We start from the raw sequence: 22,333 nt of genomic DNA, 5'->3' as shown, positions 1-22,333 counted from the left end.
AGATAGTGCAAGAAATTAAGTCATCACTAAGAATGCATACAGTTTGGGGTGTAAAGGATGGAATGTTACAAACAACATGATTGACAATACATAATGTTTGCTCAGGCAAGCATGTCTCGTAAGTAGATTTTGTTGAAAGTTCAGTGGATTTTGGAATGGCTACCAGAATGATTTGGACCAGACTTTGAAAGTAATGGAATTTTAATATTTAATGCAAATTCTGGGGTTTGTTTTTAATCTGGCAATTAGGAAAGCTTAATGTCTGCTTTGTAACACAGGAAACTGCCTTATAGAAACTCAGATTATGCATCCCTCTAGCTTGGTACTATCTCCAAGTGTGGAACCTGTGAGGCATGTGAACCTTCAGAAGTTTCTGGACTACAGTTCCCATCATCCCTGACCATTAGCCTTGTTGGTTTGGGCTTATGGGAGTTGGAGTCAGGGGGTTGGACTAGATGACCCTCAGGGTCCCTCCGAATGCTACAATTCTATGATTCTATGATATGTGTAAATAAAACCTTCTACGATTCTGTGATTCTATAAGAGGCCAGGGTGTCAAATACATCAGTGATTAAATAATGCAATAAAAAGATCTCAAAATCCATATATATGAAAACAATTAAAAACAATTCCAATTTGGGTGTAGACTGGGATGAATATCTCTGCTTAAGGGGCATGTTGAAAGATGTTTAGTAGGTTTCAGAAACACAGTAGAGATGGCATCTGAATAATATTTAATGGGAGGGGATTTCAAAAGGTAGGTGCCACCACAGTGAAGACCCTGTTCCTATATCATATGGAATGGACCTTCTGATAAGATAGTATCTACAAGCAAGGATGGAGGAGCCTCTGACCTAGTCAGACTACAACTCCCATCGTTCCCAATCATTGGCCATGCTGGTTGGGGCAGATGGGAGTTGGATTTTGACAACATCTGGAGAACCGTAGTCCCCCACCAAGTTGCAGTTCTGTGCAAAAGCTGGATGTGGTTGCCTTTTTAAAATAAAATAAAACATACAAATTATAACCAGGCATAAATCCCCACCACTGTGTGAAACAATGTAGGCTGAATTTTAATTTCTGATGAAACCTTAATCTGTAGCGATGGTTTGACAGTTTGAGGCGAAGATATTCTGCAGCTCTGGAAAAACAAAAAAATATTTGGGGAATGGCATCGCTTTGCAGCAGTTCACACGCCTTTGACTTAAGGAATTGACTTTCTGTTTTCAGATGCGCAACTACTTTTTTTGTTTTAAGTTAGCCACAAAATGTAACTTAATAATCAAACAAATGTATCATCAGGGTACATGTATCAGAAAGTTTTCAGTTCCTCATTGAAAGTACACTTGGTGGCTGTGTCATGTGTGGAATGGCTCTTATTCCTTTCCTGATGGGTCCGTTCAGGATTGGCCATGACTCAATAGAGTCAGATTCCACATAGTGATTTATACAGTTCATAATGCAAACATTCCCCATCTTGTAATGTTCAATTATATTACAAGATGAGCACGGTTTCCCCGAATTTCTTCAACACAAAATGCAGGGCAAGCTTGTGAATGTGTGCAATCAGCAAGGTGTCTTGGCAAATGTAGTCTCTCAAGGTATCTGAGTAGGTAAAAAGGTAACCCCTGTACGGTTAAGTCTAGTCAAAGGCGACTATGGGGTTGAGGCGCTCATCTTGCTTTCAGGCCAAGGGAGCCGGCGTTTGTCCACAGACAGCTTTCCAGGTCATGTGGCCAGCAGGACTAAACTGCTTCTGGCACAACAGGACATCGTGATGGAAACCAGAGTGCATGGAAACGCCATTTACCTTCTCACTGCAGCGGTACCTATTTATCTACTTGCAGTGGCGTGCTTTCGAACTGTAGGTTGGCAGGAGCTGGGACACAGCAACGGGAGCTCAGCCTGTTGCAGGGATTCGAACTGCTGACCTTCTGATCGGCAAGCCCAAGAGGGTCAGTCGTTTAGACCACAGCGCCACCCGCATCCCTGGTATCTGAGTATGCAATAGGAACACGATGTGCCCTGGCTACCACACGTGTTGTTGAAGCGGTTGCTGTTGTTGTTGTTTAGTCGTTTAGTCCTGTCTGACTCTTCATGACCCCATGGACCAGAGCACGCCAGGCACTCCTGTCTTCCACTGCCTCCCGCAGTTTGGTCAAACTCACCCTGGTAGCTTCGAGAACACTGTCCAACCATCTCGTCCTCTGTCGTCCCCTTCTCCTTGTGCCCTCCATCTTTCCCAACATCAGGGTCTTTCCCAGGGAGTCTTCTCTTCTCATGTGGTGGCCAAAGTATTGGAGCCTCAGCTTCGGGATCTGTCCTTCCAGTGATCACTCAGGGCTGATTTCCTTCAGAATTGATAAGTGTGATCTTCTTACAGTCCAGGGGACTCTCAAGAGTCTCCTCCAGCACCAGAATTCCAAAGCATCAGTTCTTCGGCGATCAGCCTTCTTTATGGTCCAGCTCTCATTGAAGCGGTAGTGTACCACTTTAAACAGTCATGGTTTCCCCCAAAGAATTCTGGGAGGTGTAGTTTGTTCAGGGTACTGAGAGCTGTTAGGAGACCTCTCTGTTCCTCCCTCTGAGCCGCATTTCCCAGAGTTCTTTGTGAAGAGGGACAGATTGTTAAATCACTCTGGGAATTATAGCCCTGGGAGGGGAATAGGGGTTCTCCTAACAGCTTTAAGCACCCTTAACAAACGACACCTTCCAGTATTATTTGGGGAAAGAGGCTTACTTGTGAGTAGCTCCTGCATGAAGTAGCTCTTCCTGCACTGCAGGAGACTTCTCTAAGCCTCTTAGAAAATTTCTCACCAGAGGGAAGAGGGTTCTTGTCGTCGAATCCTGTTTGCCAGTTTCCCACAGGTATCTGGCTGGTCCTTGTGAGATCAGGAAGCTGGACAACATGGCCCACCAGCCTGACCCAGTAGGGTCTCATGTTCTTCACATCATTTCTGGGCCTCCTGGAGGCATCTGATAGGACAGTATGAAAAAATGAAAAGTTGAACCCTTGGTCTCTGTCAAAAATACATATTGCAGGGCATCCTGTAAAAGCTGGAATGCAGGTAAAGCTTTTTCAAGCTATAATATCTGGTTATGAGGCTTGTTTAAGCTGGAATTTCACCCCAGTTTTCCTCCCGGTATGAATGAGTGGCTGGAGGAATAAGTGTCTATTAATGGGATTTCTGGCAAACACTTGACTTCTCGAGTTTTGGCTGTGTGTTTGTTCTGCTGCTCTGGGGGAGCCATTTGAATGTGCTCAAACAAAAGAGGGTTTTAACACAGTAGCCAACTTGATCTTTTGGCCCAATAGAAGACCAATGAACAAGTAAAAATGCACAGCTTCACCCGAGTTAAAAGGGGAAGGAATACTTCTAGATTTTTACTGCGCTGGAGGTCTGCTTGCTAGTCATTTTAATGTTTTTAAACACTTCAGAACTGTTACCTGAGGGTAAATTTATGTTGCATTAATTTCAGCTTTAACAGTTGCATCTTTCTAGTGTGGTCACGACTCCTGTGGCATTCAGAAGCAGGCTTCCTCCTACAAATGAAGGTAGAACGGAGTCACTGGAGTTATTAGGACGCGGGTGGCGATGTGGGTTAAACCACAGAGCCTAGGACTTGCCGATCAGAAGGTTGGCGGTTCGAATCCCCGTGACCGGGTGAGTTCCCGTTGCTCGGTCCCTGCTCCTGCCAACCTAGCATTTCGAAAGCACATCAAAGTGCAAGTAGATAAATAGGTACTGCTCTGGCAGGAAGGTAAACGGTGTTTCCGTGTGCTGCTCTGGTTCGCCAGAAGCGGCTTAGTCATGCTGGCCACATGACCCGGAAGCTGTACGCTGGCTCCCTTGGCCAATAAAGCGAGATGAACCCTGCAACCCCAGAGTCGGCCACAACTAGACCTAATGGTCAGGGGTCCCTTTACCTTTACCTTAGGGGAGGCTTAGCAAAATATACCTGAGGGTGGATGATATCCTAACCGCTAGTTGACCTTCCCGAGTTTTTAAAAATTAACGCTATTCTTCTTGAATCTGTTGAGATGTACAAGAATGCCTCCTGAATAATTTAAACATGGGTTTTGTTCTCAGTGTTTTTGGGGTGGTTTTTTTTTAAGATGTAGGCTAAATGAAAGAGAAAACCCATTAAAAATAGAGTTTATCCAAGCCAGCGTTTTGTAGTTCTTTGGAAACAGTAAATATTCATGAAGGTCTGCAGTAGTGCCTAGGGCCTCCTTGTCTGGTTGAGAAGTGCCAAACGGATTTGCCAGACAGCTCTGAGACTTCTGAGATGTGAATTTTGTTTTGTAAAAGCCACTGTGTGGTATGTTGTTCTCTATCAATATGAGGTGTTGGCAAAACCAGGAAATTTTCTTGCACACCAGGAACTGGTTAAACAACAGGAAGCCGAGAGCAAGAATAAATGGACAGTTCTCCCAACGAAAAGATCCCAGTGAAAAACTGTTTATTGTGAGGAAAGTGGGGTGTTTAGTTCAGAGAAATCGCAAGTAAGAGTTGACCTGATGGAAGTGTACAAAATTGCACATTGATGTACGAAGGGTGGACAAAGAAAAAAACATTTCTCCCTCTCTCACAACACCACATCTCAGGGACATCCAACAAGGCTGCAGTATTCAGGACAGACAAAAATGAAATATTCCTTCACATGCCACAGACTTAAACCAGCATTTCTCAAACTTTGGTCTCCAGATGTTTTGGACTACAGTTCCCAACGTCCCTGACCAATGGTCTTGCTAGCTAGGGATGATGGAAGTTGAAGTCCAAAAATAGCTGGAGACCAAAGTTTGAGAAACACTGACTTAAACTATAGAACACATTCCCACTGCCGGGTATAAATTTACAGTGGTACCTCGGGTTTGTTGATATCAAGCCATATATCAGAGGAATTTGGCCACCCTCCAGGTGCCCGGCTTGAATCCTTGTGACCTCCTGTCTGCGACTCCCGGCAGGATCAAGGGAGGTCTCCAATCGGCGATTCTTCCCAACGTGAAAGAAGAACACACCATTCCTCCCCCTCCTCTCCCAGGGAGGGGAAAGAGACAGACAGAAATATATCTACATGTCTTTATTTCCAGCCATCTGGAGCACTCAGCAGCATTGCTCCTTTTTCGTAACAACCTCCCCCAAAAGAATCAATGCGTGTTGCGGCATGCATAGCGTGATCCAGAGAAGAAAACAAACAGTTGTTATACACATAACACTCCCCTGTTGTTTTAGTTCCACCCTTGGAACTACCCGCCACTGGTTTCCCCAGTGTACCTCTCTGGTTGTCTGGCTTCCAAGGAATGAGTGCATCTGCATTACCTTGGCTAGCAACTCTCTGTTGTGTCTTTGTCTCTGACTTAGACACAGCTCCAACCTGTCCTCGGTTGTGTACAACAGCAACACATGCAACAGCTAAATTAGCATACTCTTCTGAGTACCTTTTTGGGTGGTTCACCCTTTGTGACTCTCTCAGACCTGCGTATGAGGTGCTGATCCTCTCTGCTCACTGGTTCTGTCTCAGGACTCTTAGGAGAACCAGTTCCAACAGTAAACAGTGGTTCAACCTTCACCTGTGAAGGTCTATCCATTGTGTGAGATTTCCTCTCAATGACTGTGACAACAGAGCTCTCTGAGCTATCACTGTCGCTCTCAGTACCACTGTACTCTGTAAAATCATCATCATCATCTGAATCGTCCTCTGTGGGAAATGTGTGCACTATCACTCTCTCCTTTTCAGGAGCACTCTCTAGAAATTTTGTGAGAATCACCTGACCAGATTCAGACAAAATTACTCTGTAGAGACCCTTTTCATATCCCACAAAAATGCCTCTGGCATTCTTTACTCCACCTGGAGCTTCTGTCCTCACATGAGACCCAAAAACCTTGAAATGGGCAACAGAAGGTTTTCTCTGGAACAGTTTCTCAAAAGGAGAACTTCCCAACTCTTTTGAAACCTTTCTCACCCACGCATGACAAAACGACATGAGTGACTCCGCCCAGAACTCATGTGGCAGATGTGAACTAAGCAATTGCGCATTCATTCCCTTTTGCAATTCTTTGTTCACTTTTACACAGACACCCCTGTTCCACGCTTCCGCTGAAACAGCAACCTTGTGTCTAATTCCTTTCTTCTGCAGGAACCTCTGGAAATCCTGTAAAAGAAAAATCTGCTTCTCATCTGTCAAAAGACAATCAATGTTAGCATCATGCATGTCTTTAACCTTGTCACAAAACTCCTGAAACCTTTCCAAGGCTTCCTGTGGCCTTTTTAACACATAAACCCAGACAAAGTTAGAGAAATGATCCACACACACAAGATAAAATCTTGCATTGCCTCTAGATGGTTCTAGAGGACCAATCACATCAGCATACACCCGCTGAAACGCTCTGTCGACCCTGGCCACCTTCTTGGCGCTCGTCTTGGTCACACCTGCAAGAGAAATCAAGTTAGACTCAGAATTACATTCCATGTAATCACTTTGCTCAAAGTCCAACAAATACAGTCCACCTTTCTGTCTGGCAGAAAGATATAACTCTCCATCTTTGAAGATCTTGCAGCTCTTATCATCATAGGACAGTTTCAGTCCTTTCTTTGCAATCTGCGAAACACTCAGCAGATTGAACTTCAATTCAGGAACCAAGTAAACATTGTGTATAGTCAGGTTCAGACTCTTAAGATACACAGTTCCAACCCCGGTCGCTTCCAGCTTCTGACCGTTGGCTTGTTCCACAGCGAAGCTTTGCTTCTTAAACGTCGAAAAGAGTCCCTTGTGTGGGGACATATGAAAATTACAGCCTGTATCGATTACAAAAGAGTGTCCAACATCTGGCGTGGTTCCTTTCGCCATCAGGGCCTTTGCAGGTTTCACCGACGACTTGGTCTGACCTTTGCCTGCTGCCTCAGGCTTTGCTGAGCGGCCCTTCGCTCCTTTCGGCTGGCGTGGCTTCTTGCAGCTCCGCTGAAGATGCCCAGCCTGTCCGCAATTGTAGCATCGGACAACGTTCAAAGCTACAGCATTCTCTCCAGTAGCAACATCAGTGGGGGAATTAGAACTCCGTTCTTCCCTCCCCCTGTCCTTGGCATCCATTTTGAATCCAAGTCTCAGCTCTTCACCCTCGAGCTAGTAAAATCCCAAAAGCTCCTTTTTGAGCTGTCTTTCTGCCTCTCTCTCAGGCAGGCAATCTCCAAGCTGTCTCAAAGTCAAAACAACTTTCGCTTTCCCGGCTCTGACTGAGCCAGCCCCAGGTGTCAGTAGTTTTCCACTTTCCTGACTGTCGTTGCTTAGCAACTGTGCATACTTCTTCGTTATCTCACCGCAAATATGCCTGGTATGCAAGGCTAGGCTCTCAGAGCTGTTTTCTCCAAACGCAGCTCTCTCGTGAACCAGAGAATAAATCAATCTGCATTCACACTTTTAGCCCGATATTCAGCATACCTTTTCGGGGCTCCGTTGCTTGGAAAACACCCCCTCTTGGGGCCAGCCGTCTGTTCAGCTTCTGGCTGCAATTGCAGACGTTATCTTCTTTCCTTGGTGCAGAGGATGGCACACGATCCATCAACCTCTCACCTCTCATGCTGATTCCCATGGATCAGATAACCAGCAGCTTCTGCTACCATATAATGATATCAAGCCATATATCAGAGGAATTTGGCCACCCTCCAGGTGCCCGGCTTGAATCCTTGTGACCTCCTGTCTGCGACTCCCGGCAGGATCAAGGGAGGTCTCCAATCGGCGATTCTTCCCAACGTGAAAGAAGAACACACCATTCCTCCCCCTCCTCTCCCAGGGAGGGGAAAGAGACAGACAGAAATATATCTACATGTCTTTATTTCTGTCGTTCCAGCAGTACAGAGAAAACATGTCTGTACCCTCTGATATCAGCAGCCAGAGAGAGAAAAACTCCACCCATGTACTTCCAGTACAGGGTCATGTGACACTCTGAGCTAACATCCGGTGCTCAGAGCACATAATAGACTGTCCCTTGTTCCCACGGTACAGTCCCAAAACATCAACATCCTGTTTGGCTTTCCAGCCATCTGGAGCACTCAGCAGCATTGCTCCTTTTTCGTAACAGGGTTAAGAACTTAATTTGTTCCAGAGGTCTGTTCTTAACCTGAAACTGTTCTTAACCTGAGGTATCACTTTAGCTAATGGGGCCTCCTGCTGCCGCCACACGATTTCTTTTCTCATCCTGAGGTAAAGTTCTTAACCTGAGGTGCTATTCTGGGTTAGCGGAGTCTGTAACCTGAAGCGTCTGTAACCCGAGGTACCACTGTATACCAGAGTGGTTTCCCCAGCCACTCTGGGCGGCTCCCAACAGAATATTAAAAACATGATAAAACATCAAACAGCTGGATGATGGGGGTGGAGATGCTCCTTCAGGTATGCTGGAAACCAAAGAATCATGGGAACTGTAGTTTGCTCAGGGTGCCCGAGTATTGATAGGAGACCCCCCCCCCCCGTTCCCCTCACAAAACACACAATGCAAACATCACAGTATACTGTGGCAAAACACATCATGAAAGAAACAATGTGTGGGTGAAGGTTCATATTCTTTTTATTTTGAAAATGCAGTGTGCTCCATTCTACAATTCCCAGAGTGATTTAGCAATCAATCCCCCTTCCCAGGGAACTCAGGGGAATGTAGTACTCTGAGGGGAATAGGAATCTCCTAATAATGGCTCTCAGCACCCTAAACAAACTACAGCTCCCAGAATTCTTTAGGGAAAGCCATGTTGACAGCAGTTAATTAAAAGATGCCTGCTTCTTGGGGTAAAAAGCAATGACAAACCTAGACAGCATCTTAAAAAGCAGAGACATCACCTTGCCAAAAAGGCCTGTATAGTTAAAGCTATGGTTTTCCCAGTAGTGATGTATGGAAGTGAGAGCTGGACCATAAAGAAGGCTGATCGCCGAAGAATTGATGCTTTTGAATTATGGTGCTGGAGGAGACTCTTGAGAGTCCCATGGATTGCAAGAAGATCAAACCTCTCCATTCTGAAGGAAATCAGCCCTGAGTGCTCACTGGAAGGACAGATCCTGAAGCTGAGGCTCCAAGACTTTGGCCACCTCATGAGAAGAGAAGACTCCCTGGAAAAGACCCTGATGCTGGAAAGATGGAGGGCACAAGGAGAAGGGGACGGCAGAGGAGGAGATGGCTGGACAGTGTTCTCGAAGCTACCAGCATGAGTTTGACCAAACTGCGGGAGGCAGGGGAAGACAGGAGTGCCTGGCGTGCTCTGGTCCAGGGGGTCACGAAGAGTCAGACACAACTAAACGACTAAACAACAACAACATGTTGACAGTGGGTTCCCTTAGGGATGGGCAGCCATTTTGCCTCATGGGTCCCCCAAACTGCAGAGAAAAGTCGCCGCAGTGAAATACGTTATTTCACAGTTGCTTCTTCTTCCCATGGAGCTGCACAAGCTCAGTGTTAACCTTGAGGGTGAACAAATAGGGACTAATGGCATGGCAATGTCATACGTTACGGTGGCATTTCCCCCGTAAAAACGAACGGCACAAAATCGCTGTTTCCCATCTCTGCTGCAGTGAACACTAAGTGCACTTCACTCAGTGCCCTTGCTTAGGAACCCATCTGTATTTATAGACGCTAAACAACAGGAGCTACCAAACTCCGTAGCCTTATTTTTCCTAAGTAAATAAGACTAATTAAAGCGCTACAAAGTTCAGAGTAATCCTGGCTGAATTACCGAAAGCCTTCCTTGAACGGTTTTGAAGGGCGAGTAAATACGAAGCAGTCGAGATGGAGATTAACAATGAATTGTGTGTCCCCTTTTAACTTTCACACCAGTAGGAGACAATCAGGGGCTTGGAAAGCTGGAACCGGATCTGCCTTGGCAAGCTGATGGTTCTGGAATGCCATGGACCAATCGCCAGTTCTTTGAATCACTGGAGACACACTGGTGTTTTGTGTGCGTATCTGGAGGGGGGAGTTTATTGGCATGTGTCTCCCCCAATATCCAAGTGGTGAGAGATTTGGGGAGGTGTCCAGTGCTTACACTGGGTTAACTTTGCTTGGAATTGTGGGAATGTTGAGGATAGGAGGAGAGGATATATTGATCAAATATGATCCTAACTCACGCTAGTGAGTTGGTAACAGAACACATTCCATGTATATCTCAGGAAGCTAGTTGGTAGATTTGTTAGAATCTCTTGAGTTAAGCAATCCAGTCTGACTTGTCCAGATTGGATTGTTCCTGGTCAATTCCCCTTTAAAAGGTAAAGGGACCCCTGACCATTAAGTCCAGTCGTGGCCGACTCTGGGGTTTCAGCGCTCTTCTCGGTTTATTGGCCGAGGGAGCTGGCGTATAGCTTCCAGGTCATGTGGCCAGCATGACTAAGCCGCTTCTGGCAAACCAGAGCAGTGCACGGAAACACCGTTTACCTTCCCGCCGGAGTGGTACCTATTTATCTACTTGCACTTTGACGTGCTTTCGAACTGCTAGGTTGGCAGGAGCAGGGACCGAACAATGGGAGCTCACCTCATCGCGGGGATTCAAACCGCGACCTTCTGATCAGCAAGTCCTAGGCTCTGTGGTTTAACCCACAGCGCCACCCGCGTCCCTTTTAAATTCCCCTTTAATTCCCTCTTCAAAACAATAAAGACACCACAGTCTTCTCTTAAAAGTAATAAGAAGTTTACTTACATTCAGTTCACAGTATGGTCCCGAAGGCAGGCTTTAGCTTGTAGTTACAGAAGAGAGTGTGGGTTCATCTCATGTGGGGAATGAGCCCATGTGCTGCTGGCTGAGAGCCAGCAGACAGCCAAAGAACATCAAGAAGAGTCAAGAGAGAGAAGGGAGAAGGGAAGATGGCTGCGCGACTGGCCCTTTTGTAGGGTCGGCCAGGGTCACTCCCATCTACCTGGTCACACGCAGAAGGAGGATGCTCCAGACCAGGTGTGACAGGAAGTCCTCCTGGCTGGAGCAACACTGTCCTGTGTGTCCACCCTGGGCAAACAGAAAATGTTGTACTTGCCTTCTACAGTGATGTTACATCCCACGTTGGAATGAAGGTCAACGGAGACTGGGTTGTCTTTGGGATACATGGTTTTATTTATACATATATACAACCTGAGCTTAAGATGGGAGGGGGTCCCAGGATTAACACCCCAGAAGATCTTGCTTCTCCATCCAGCACAGAGAATGCATGTCTCTGTGTCTCCAATCTGCTCCCAGCTCAGCTCACTCATGCAACTCTGGCTATTGTTCTCCTACCTAGCAACAAAGTGAAAGGCCCATCCCTTTGTTCTATGGCACAGAACAATTTCTTTGGTTATGCTAATCGTGGTGCTTAACTAGTCAGCCAAAGCCGTTGCCGAGACAAAGGGACTGGTTTGCTTGCTCTTATCGATTCTATGGGATCCCAAGAACTGGAGGGGACTCAGGACATCATCTAGACCGGGCATAGGCAAACTCGGCCCTCCAGATGTTTTGGGACTACAACTCCCATCATCCCTAGCTAACAGGACCAGTGGTCAGGGATGATGGGAGCTGTAGTCCCAAAACATCTGGAGGGCCGAGTTTGCCTATGCCTGATCTAGACCGGGGTTTTCCAAACTTGGGTCTCCATCTGTTGTTGGACTACAGCTCCTATCATCCCTAGCTAGCAGGGTCAATGGTCAGGGATGATGGGAGTTGTAGTCCTCACACAGCTGGTGATCTAAGTTTGGGAAACACTGGTCTAACCTTCTTCTGCCTGGAGAGCAGCTCTCTCCAAGGACTCGGACAGAGAGGGCCTTTCCCATCACCTGTTAACTGATCTTTCTAACTAGAGATGTCGGGGACTGAACTTGGGAGATTTTTCTTGCCAAGGATGTGGTCTACCACCGAACGGTGACCCCTCCACATAAAACAAGCGGTCCGCTTCCACGTCTATGGCGGTTGTTGCTTTGGGAAAGGAAATGCTTCTCTGCTCTTTCTGCCAAGCGGGACAGCATTTATTTATTATCCTTTTTTATTATTTCCTCTTTTTTCTTTTAGTAAGCTCAGAGTGGCTTGGATGGAGGCTCTGATCAGGTCCAGACCTAGTTAGCTGCCACAGCTTCCCAGCCTCAGGTGCTCCAAGTTATTTAAACATCCATAACTGTCCCTTTCAGGTATCCCTAGGAAGCAAATGCCAGGACTCTTGGGTCTTTGTAGTATAAATTAAAACCAGATGAAGCTTCTCCAAGTGCACAGCTAGTGTTGTAAAAGGACCCAGCAGAGTTGTCCTTGCAGTGGAATGCCAAGTCAATAATTAAGTTCTCCCAGGCATTGAATAACAACAACAACAACATATTTATACCCCACTCATCTAGCTGGGCGGCTTCCAGCAAAATAGTATAAGTTTAAAACAACAACAACATTCATTTATTTTACAAACAAGAGACTCACGGTGTGTCCAGTGGTGCTCCCTCACATAAATAGTGAGAGGAGTTAAAAAACAACTACAAACAAGCAGCAAGGCCAGCCAGGAAAACTGGGACCTAAGCTTTGCTGTTGTGTAGGTGTGGCCTTCAAGGAAACCAGCTCTGAGCATGCTCAGAACAGGTCCTCAGAACAATCTGTCTCCTGAGTCTACTATAGCAGCAGACCTATTAGCGTTATATGCTATGGCTAGATTGCCAGGGGGTGACAAAAGAAAAACTGCACAACCAGGGCTAAGAATCAGTAGCTCCGTCAAAAGACAAGTTTACTATCACATGCTTTTTTTCTTCCTTGAGACAGATGAGCGGGACCTCCTGGCCACAGCAATACTTTTGAATCAAAATTTGGTTGAGTGGTCTGGAGAGCCGATTGGCCAGAAACGTCTCCTGGATCGTCTTGAAATTCAAGTGGAGGATGTGGAGGACTTTGAGGGGGTTTTGCGTGAGGGGAGGTGAAAACAATTGCTTGACATTCCACTCAAAAGGGTTGTGCCCTGATTGCTGGAATGGATCGGACCCCACTGGTATAAATGCTGTAAATAATAGCCAATGAATAATTTTGCAAGCCCAGGGAGCTTGAGAGAGAGAGAGTGGGGAATCTGCTGTCACTTCAGATCTGGGATTTGCAAAAGGCAGAAGCAGTAGTAAGAGAGTAGCTTCCAATGCCTGAACTTTGACCTTGCATGAAATGGGAGAAGACCCCGCCAGTCTCTGGGCCAAGGACAAAAGACTCCTAGGAGGGAGTGGAGAATGAATGGTTTGCATCCCATGGCTGTCTCCATCTTCAGTTCCTGGTGTGAAGCGACCTTCTGCCTCTCTCACGACAGATTTTGGAAGAACAGTGAAACATGGAAACCCTTGTTTGTTGGTGTAGCTTGGCTCCTAGCGAGAGAACAGTAGTGCTTTCTGCGTGCATAAGGAAAAGGCCCTCTCGCACTCTGCAGGAGCCGGAGCCGAGCCCTCGAGCAAGCCTGACATTCAACCTTTCCCTTCCTCTTCTCACTGTGAAAGCTGAGCAGTCTCTGTGCTCTCCAGAGCAGCCTCGTGAAGTGAACAGCTGCATGAGCGGGATGTAATTTAAACCGGGCGTTTTGAAGTACAGCATCTCTCTCTCTCTCTCTCTCCTCATTTCATTGATCGTGTAAAACAGGGTGTGCCGCGGCTGGTTCGCAGCAATTTTTAAATGCAGCTCGACAGTTCGGCGGCGAGCGGTGGCCAGAGTTGCTTCAGAAGCCAGCAGTGGCAGAAGGACTGTTTGCTTTTTTCCTCCCTTCCTAGTGTAAAAAGACTTTGGGGAATAAATCCAACAGGCAGAGAGTGGGGCTGCTTGGAGATATCGATTGCTGCCAATCACATTTTGAAACGTTGCGATCGGATTAATGCACAGGTCGCAAGTGAACCATCTGGCACAGATTTTGCACTGCTCTGAATTTTGCAATGCAATTCTTGGAAGTTTTAGACATACAGAGGTACCTTGGTTTACAGACAGTCTGGTTTGCATACATTTTGGGTTACAAACACGTCAAACCCAGAAGTGCATGTCCCGGTTTGCGAACTTTTTTTGGATTACAACCCCCCCTTTTTTTTAGTACGAACAAAAAAATTTTGGAGGCCCCATTGGTGAAAGCGTGCTTGGGTCACAACCTGTTTTGGTTTATGAACAGACCTCCAGAATGGATTATGGTTGTAAACCAAGGTACCGCTGTAGTCTGAAATGAATTTAAGCACTGTTTTCAGGGGAAACTCACATTTAAATGGTATTAAAATATGCATCTACAGGAGTGAAATTTTTCATAGGGAAAGAGTCCAGGCCAGAGGTGCCAGCTTGCGGGGGCAATTGGGTGGGGGCAATTTTGTGCACATGAGCTTCGCACCTCCCTCTGTAAGCCAGGCAGACGATTCCCAGCTTTGGAAAAGAGGCACCTGGTTTTTAATACTTGAATACTCCACTTTACCAGGAACATTTAGGGGACTCATTTAGGTGAGGATGGTGGCTGGGGAGGGGAGTGTGGACTGCGGAAAGGGCCAGAAACAAGGGCATGGAGCCAGTGTGGTGTAGTGATTAAGAGCGGTGGACTCGTAATCTGGTGAACCGGGTTCGCTTCCCCGCTCTTCCACATGCAGCTGCTGGGTGACCTTGGGCTAGTCACACTTCTCTGAAGTCTCTCAGCCCCACTCACCTCACAGAATGTTTGTTGTGGGGGAGGAAGGGAAAGGAGAATGTTAGCCGCTTTGAGACTTCTTAGGGTAGTGATAAAGGGGGATATCAAATCCAAACTCCTCCTCCTCCTCCTCTTCTTCTTCTTCTTCTTCTTCTTCTTCTTCTTCTTCTTGATCCTTGGACCCTTGACTTCTTGACTCCCTGCTTCCTGATCCTCGGACCCTTGACTTTGTGACTCCCAGCTTTCTGACCCTCGGACTCTTGACTTCCTGGCTCCTGGACTCTCGTTCCTCCTCCCACCCCGCTATCTTGCCCCCGGTCCCGACGTCCTCAGCCAGGACTTCAATCACCCATAGACCGGACCATGACACTGTTGCATAGAAGATGGAGCAAGCTAGTTTTCTCCTGCTCTGGAGGGTAGGACTCGAACCAATGGCTTCAAGTTGCAAGAAAGGAGATACCAACTTAACATTTGGAAAAAACTTTCTGACAGTAAGAGCTACTCGGCTCTGGATTCTTTACCTGAGATTCCTGCATTGCAGGGGGTTGGGCTAGATGACCCTTGGGGTCCCTTGCAACTCTGGTTGTATGGAATTGTTAGCGCCTTGTAAATTCATACAAGAAGTTTGAACATGATCTGGCAGCATATGGGCAGCTAGTGCAGCCTTTTGATCGCTGGAGTTATGTGCTGGGAACTGTCTGTCCCCATCAGCAGTCTAGCTGCAACATTTTGCACCATCTGGAGCTTCTGGGACAGAACCAATGGTTGCCTCACATAGTGCGCATTGCAATCATTGAGTCTTGAGTTTGCCATTGCATGAATCGCTGTGCCCAGGCTACCCCTGTCCAAGAACAGCTGAAGCTGGCATACCAGCCAAAGCTGGTGAATGTCATTCCTAGCCACTGTGTACTTGAGCCTCCAGCAACAAAGACAGAACCTTCAAATCTGTTCTTTTGAAGGGAGTACGGCCTCATCCAGAACCTGCAAGACGCTGGCTACCAACCCCCTGTGTCTCTGTCTTCCCAGGGTTCAAGCTCAGCTTCCTGGTCCTCATCCACCACCAGAAAAGGGTAAAGATCATTTACGGCCTGTCCTGGACTCAGATGTTACAGAGAAGCAGAACCCCTCAATGATAAGGAAAGAAGTATCCAGCCTTCTGATACAAAAGGAAAAAGGAATGGGGAGGGAGGAGGAAAACAAGCAACTTCAGGTTCCAACTTTTCCACAAGGTTTCGTAACGCCCAGGCGGGGTGGCTATTGCAGAAGGTTGTTCGGCGGTTGTGGGGCGAGGAGGAGGACCCAAGTGGCCCGTTTGATGGAGAGGGACTTGCTGGTCTCGCCAAGCCCTCTGGTGCAGCCATGTTTAACAGACCCCAGTGGAGGAAGTTATGGGATGTTGTATTTCTACGTTTGTCAACGTGCAGCGAGAGAGGAGGATCCAAAGCGCATTTGGTCCTGGCAGAGCCAATAAAGGAGGCCTCGGTGGCTCAAATTTCCTTCTTTTTCAGCTGCCATAGTATTCAATGCTGACAGTTTAGTGACGCTTCAACAGTCCTGCCTGTTCCCTTCCCTGCTTCACCCCTTTCCACCAATTGTACTCACTTGCACTGGTTCTTGGGTAGCAATATGGTTCCTCTTTCAACCTGCCGAGCAGTTGAGATGCTTGTGAATATTCCATAACACCACTGAAGTCTAATTTCTAATCTTGCGAAGGCAAACCTCTCGCAGCCGATCATAGCAACTAGCAATGGATTATTTTAAAAACTCAGCCTATATTTGCGTCCCCGTCTCCCTGCCTTTTGAGGGCGAAGTGGCAAAAAGCACTGCTTTCTGCAAACCTTTGCTTTAATCTGACATCTCATTTGCCTCTCTACCACCGTAAATACCTCAAAAGATTATCCAAAGCGGCTTTTGATATCACAAATAGAAGTGTTGGATAGAGTTCGTACTCCCCTCAACTCGCTGGCAAGATACAGTACCTCATTTTTTTTTAACAGCTCATTGAGAAGTGAAAGATTAAGGAACCAACAGTCAGACTCTGAAATCTCCATTTATGAGGCAGGTGGTGGGAATGGACACTTTGCCTAGAACTCTAAAAAGTTGTTTACGATTTGAGTCAAGTCGGGGGTAGAGAACCCTTTTCACTTTGAGGGCTGCATTCCCCTATTTATTACATTTATGTACCCACTGTGGGATGTGACCCATAAGAGGCAGTCAAGTACAACATTCCTTGTATTGCTAGAGAAGACATGCAAGGGAATGTTTGGTCCAGCCAGTCGAAACATCCTGTTCCTCCTGGCTGGAGCATTCTTCCTTTTGCATGTGGTAGAAGGCGTGACCTTACCTGTCCAGGTAACAAAAGGACAAGACACGCTGCCACACCCTCTCTTTTTCACTTCCTTCTTTGTTTGACCAGTTTTTAGCTAGGACTGCTCTGGTCCAAATCATTCTGGCAGCCATTCCAAAATCCACCGAACTTTCAACAAAATCTACTTACGAGCCATGCTTGCCTGAGCAAACATTATGTATTGTCAATCATGTTGTTTGTAACATTCCATCCTTTACACCCCAAATTGCATGCATTCTTAGTGACACCTTAATTTCTTGCGCTATCTTTTGCTGGTACAAAACATATGTATCCACACACAAATGTGGAATGTAATCCACTGAGAGCAGTCAAGTACAACATTCCTTGTAATGCTAGAGAAGACATACAGGGGAATGTTTGGTCCAGCCAGTTGAAAACTTCCTGTTTTCCTCCTGGCTGGAGCCTCCTTCCTTTTGCATGTGACTAGAGGTTGGTATGGCCTTACCTGTGCAGGTAAGAAAAGGACAAGTCATGCAGCACACTTCTTTCTTTTTGACTTCCTTCTTTGTTTGACCAGCTTTTAGCTAGAACTGCTCTGCTAGCTCTCAGCCAGCATAAGCACTGGATTATTCCCCCATGTGGGGTAGATCCACATGTACTGTACATATTTGTCTGCCTTAGTTACAAATGTGTAACTATGAACTGATGTGAGTAAACGTATTTTATTGACTTTGAATAAGATTGTGGCATCTTTATTCTTTTTAAGAGGGATTCAAGGGAACTTACCAGGAACGTACAATTCAATCTGTTTTTTGTTTTTTTTATAAGATATTTATTGAGATTTTACAAAAACAAAAGTTTACAAAATAGAAAAAAGTCATATAGAAAGAAAAAGATACAAAAAAGAGAACATACAAAAATACATAAAAAAGAAAAAAGAAGAATAAAAATACAAAATACAAAAAACAAATAGATAAAAAAGAATTAAAAACAAATCCGTTTTTTGTAACTTTAAACTCATTAGCTTGTTTCCTTGGCCTCCTCACACCTCCCCTTTTTGTATTCCCATTTAAATAATCAAATCAGCAAATCCTTACCCTCTTTCGTTTATCTTAACTCTATATCTTAACATATTATAACTCTATATTTTCATCCATTATCAATTCATTTTTGCATATTCTTATTAACTTTGTTGCTAATGCCACTTATTTTCAATCCAACATCATTTTAACATTCATTAATTTTACAGTGTTTCTGCAGATAGTCTTTAAATTTCTTCCAGTCTTCTTCCACCAACTCTTCTCCCAGGTCTCGGATTCTGCCAGTCATTTCCGCCAATTCCATATAGTCCATCACCTTCGTCTGCCACTCTTCCAGGGTGGGTAACTCTTGTGTCTTCCAATACTTTGCAATTTGTATTCTTGCTGCTGTTGTTGCATACCGTACAATTCAATCTGAGACAGACTGAATTGTATAATAGTGAGAGGCTCACACTAGCCTGCAACCAGATATCTGCTGTGCATGTTAGAAGGGGAATATAACTACTAAGTAAAGGAACTTGCTAGCGCAGGTTAGGAAGGATGTTAATAAACAGTATATCCTCTCCTCCCACCCTGAACATTCCCACACCCATTTGCTGTCATGGCACCCGAGGTGGTTGACAAGGGCCATGTCCACACCACACATTTAGAGCACTGTTATGCCACTTTAATATCTCTCTCTCTCTCTCTCTCTCTCTCTCTCTCTCTCTCTCTCTCTCATACACACACACACACAGCTTTATTGTGCTCCATAGGCCCAAAATACACAGCACAGCGATAATATATATCAACAGTTATTAAGGAGTAAGAGCAGCCTTGCTAGCAGCCATGGCTTCCCTCAAAGGATTCTGGGAGCTGCAGTCTGTTTAAGGTGCTGAGAGCTGTTTGCAGACACACACCCCGCCCCATTTTCCCTCACAGAGCTATAATTCTGAGTGGCTTAACAACCAAGCCTTCTTCGCAGGGAATTCTGGGAATGGCAGTTCTCTGAGCAGCAGTGCCAAGTTGCGCCCAACATTAAGGGCCCCCGTCGTGTGCACATGATGTCACATGCACGATGCCCCCCACCCAAGTCTGGCCCTGACCCCCCACTAAATTGTGCCCTGTCTCTGAGGGGAATGGGGTCCTCTTAAAACAACGTTCAGCATCTTTGACAAACTGCAGCTTCCAGAATTCTTTGGAGGAAGCCATGGCTGCTATTATTATTATTATTATTATTATTATTATTATTATTATTATCATTTATTAAATTTAGATACTCCCCTTCATCACAAAGCCATTTACAGTATAAAAAAAAAACTAAATGCATAACACAATAACACCAAAACAAAACAAAACAACACTCCCCACACATTTCCCAGGGGACTCTGGGAAGTATAGTTTAGGGAATGGAATTGAGGTCTGTCAGCACCCTTAACAAACCACAATTCCCAGAATCCTTTGGGGGAGACCAGGGCTGTTAAAATGGTATCATAGTGATTTAAATGCATAGATGGAGACATGCAGGTTCTTTATGCGCATCTCTTTCTCCTCCCTTCCACTCCTCTGCCACAACTATATATTTCATTAGGGCTTAAAACCCCAATTAAACATGCAAATTGGATATAGCATGCACAAACACTTAATTAGAGAAAGAGGGACCTCAGTTGTCCGTCATCTTGTCTGCTTTGGTCCTAAGCCAGCGGCCATTTCTGGTGGTATTAAATTCCATCCTTTCATCTGGCATTATGTGAATAAGTGCTCTTTTTTTTTTTTTTTGTCTGCCCCAAATTTCTGTTGGCAGCATCGTGTTATTTCATATGAGGGAGCGTCTGATCGTCCCGTAATTGCCCTGCAACATAGGAATTGATCTCTTTTCATCTCAGATATATAATTTTATAGGCAGAGCTGGACGGCACCTTGAATTGTTCCCAAGGCTAGCTCCGCCGAGAGCTGTCGGTGGACCATAATTCAGAGCACTTCGCGAGAAACAAAATTAGTCGTCGTTCCTCCACCTTGTGCATCGGGTGGACGCCTTAAATTGCCCACTGACTCATGCATGAAGGAATCCTTCATTGTTTGGAGACTAAGCCCAGAAGGTTTCAAGCATGTGCCAGATGTCGCTGATGAAAAACTAAATATGAAATTGCAGAAGAGCAGCAGCGCTGGCATTCACAGTGTCTAGCCTCTGGTGAATGACAGCCAGCTATGCATTCTGCAACGAGGAACACTGACCTCTGTGACTTCTCGTCTCCAGACTGTCGGTGATTTGCAGGAGGGATTCAGATGCATGCTGGGAATGTAGGTCTACAAAAGCATTCTGCCACCCAAGTGCCACAAATCCACCTTGTTTTCTTAAAGGCCACTTTGTGGTTAGGTAGGATTGCCATATGTCCGGGGTTTCCCGGGCCTGTCCTCCTTTCAAGGTCCAACATCTCCACTCAGGCGGACGTTTACAATTTTCAAGAAATGAGTGGGGGGGTTGTTTTGTTTTGTTCTTTGTTTGGGCAGGCGTGTGGCTGGGACGCTCCCCAGCTGAGCCAGCACCAGTGCTCCCCCAGCTCACTCTCAAACCAGCGCCGGTCTGGTGGATCCTTTAACTGGCCCTGGGCTGTGGTAGCTCCACAGCCTGGAGCCAAATCCCTATGCCTTTTTCTTGGGCATAGCTGACAGCAGGGAGTGTGTGTGTGTGTGTACTGGCCATGTTATGTGGATGTCTGATTATCGTTGTCAGAGCTGCCCAAGGTCCCAGCTCACAAAGGACCAACGCTGCTTCGTTGTTAAGTACAAAAGTCTTTATTGAAGTTCAGTTTCACTTCCAGAGCCGCAGCGCGCAGCTCTACGTCTCACTGTCAGACCGCTGATGATCCCTCTGAATCTCCTCCCCCTGTACACCAGTTTAAGACCCTCGCCTTGCTCCACCTTTTCTGCTGCTCTTTCCTCCTCTGGGTCCGCCTGCCCGCCGGGGTCTCGCCCTTTCTAGCCTCTTCTGACGCTGATTCCCCTGAGCCTTCCCCCTCCCTCCGGCGGGCTTTAGGAGCTGGTTCCCCATCCGGGTCTCCTGCTGTCCCCCGCGCCTGCACATTTGAACTTGGCGCGCGCGCCCAGCCAGCAGCTTTCCTCCTGACCGTTTCACTGCTGCTGTCACTGCTTCCCCCTTCGGGGGGGCTAGCTGCAACTGACCTCCCCTCCATACCCCCACTCTCCGATGGAGGCGTGGTCAGCCCTGACTCACCTCCTCTCCCCGCTGGAGGAGACGCTGGCCCTGACACATGTGACTCTTCCCCCCCACTACGCTCTGGTGGGGAAACTGGTCCCGATCCCCCACTGCTGCTTTGGGGTTCCCCTCTGGCCCCTTGTTTCTGGTGCGTCCCCCCTGGGACCCCCCTTGCCCTGACCATCGGAGCCCCCTTCTGGGAATCTTCTGATTCGCTGGAGAAGCTCATGGAATCTCTCGGGCCACTGTCATAGTCCCCTACGCTTCCCTCGGATTCTTCCCCTTCGCTCTCCAATTCCTCTCTCCCCAGTGCTCCTGCTCCTGATTCCCTGACAATCGTCTTCCAAAGCAACAACTGTATTCTGAATTTAAAGGTGGAAAGCGCAATGCCTGCGGTCAACAAAAGAGGTTCAAAGACTCTCTCAAGGCAAATCTTAAAAAAATGTAGTATAAATACCAACAACTAGGGGTCACTGGCCTGCCTGCCTGCCTGCCTGCGAGAGCTCCAATTGGAGACCAGCCTTTACCAAATGTGTTGTGGGCTTTGAAGACGCTCAAACTCAGGACAAAAGGGAGAAACGTGCTCAGAGGAAGGCACGTTTGGCAAACCCTCACCGTGATCAGCTCCCCCCCAGAAACAAATGTCCCCACTGTGGAGGGACGTGTGTATCTAGAATTGGCCTTCACAGTCACTTATGGACTCATTGTTAAAACTGTGCTTGCTTGGCTATGAGGGATTGCCAAAGAAGAAGTATGAAGTCGGCAAATGTGTCCTCTTTCTTGTTCCTCAAAATATGGCAACCCTAGTCAGGAAAGTGATGGGGGAATAGGTTGGAAAGTGTGGAAAGACATATAACATACCCTCTAACATTCCTCAGGTGAAATTAGGGACATTTCTCAAACCCTCAAATTGACCCTCCTTGATCCCCCTATTTTTGGTCTCCTCCCTCCTTCAGAACATTTCCTATCAGAAGAAGGATGAGTTCCACCTACCTGTTGTTGTTGTTTAGTCGTGTCTGACTCTTCGTGACCCCATGGACCAGAGCACGCCAGGCACTCCTGTCTTCCACTGCCTCCCGCAGTTTGGTCAAAGTTATGTTGGTAGCTTCAAGAACACTGTCCAACCATCTCGTCCTCTGTCGTCCCCTTCTCCTTGTGCCCTCCATCTTTCCCAACATCAGGGTCTTTTCCAG

General features: G+C 46.5%; 1 protein-coding gene across 1 annotated transcript in view; it reads left to right on the top strand.

The window, feature by feature from the left end:
- Positions 1-22,333, top strand: part of CRHR2 (corticotropin releasing hormone receptor 2) — a 203,648-nt gene that overhangs the window by 3,623 nt on the left and 177,692 nt on the right. The window lies entirely within an intron of this gene.

Source organism: Podarcis filfolensis (assembly GCF_964270895.1).
Source record: "Podarcis filfolensis genome assembly, chromosome: 12".
Taxonomy (NCBI): Eukaryota; Metazoa; Chordata; class Lepidosauria; order Squamata; family Lacertidae; genus Podarcis; species Podarcis filfolensis.
The sequence above is the reverse complement of the archived record's forward strand: the minus strand, read 5'-3'. Positions and strand labels throughout refer to the sequence as shown.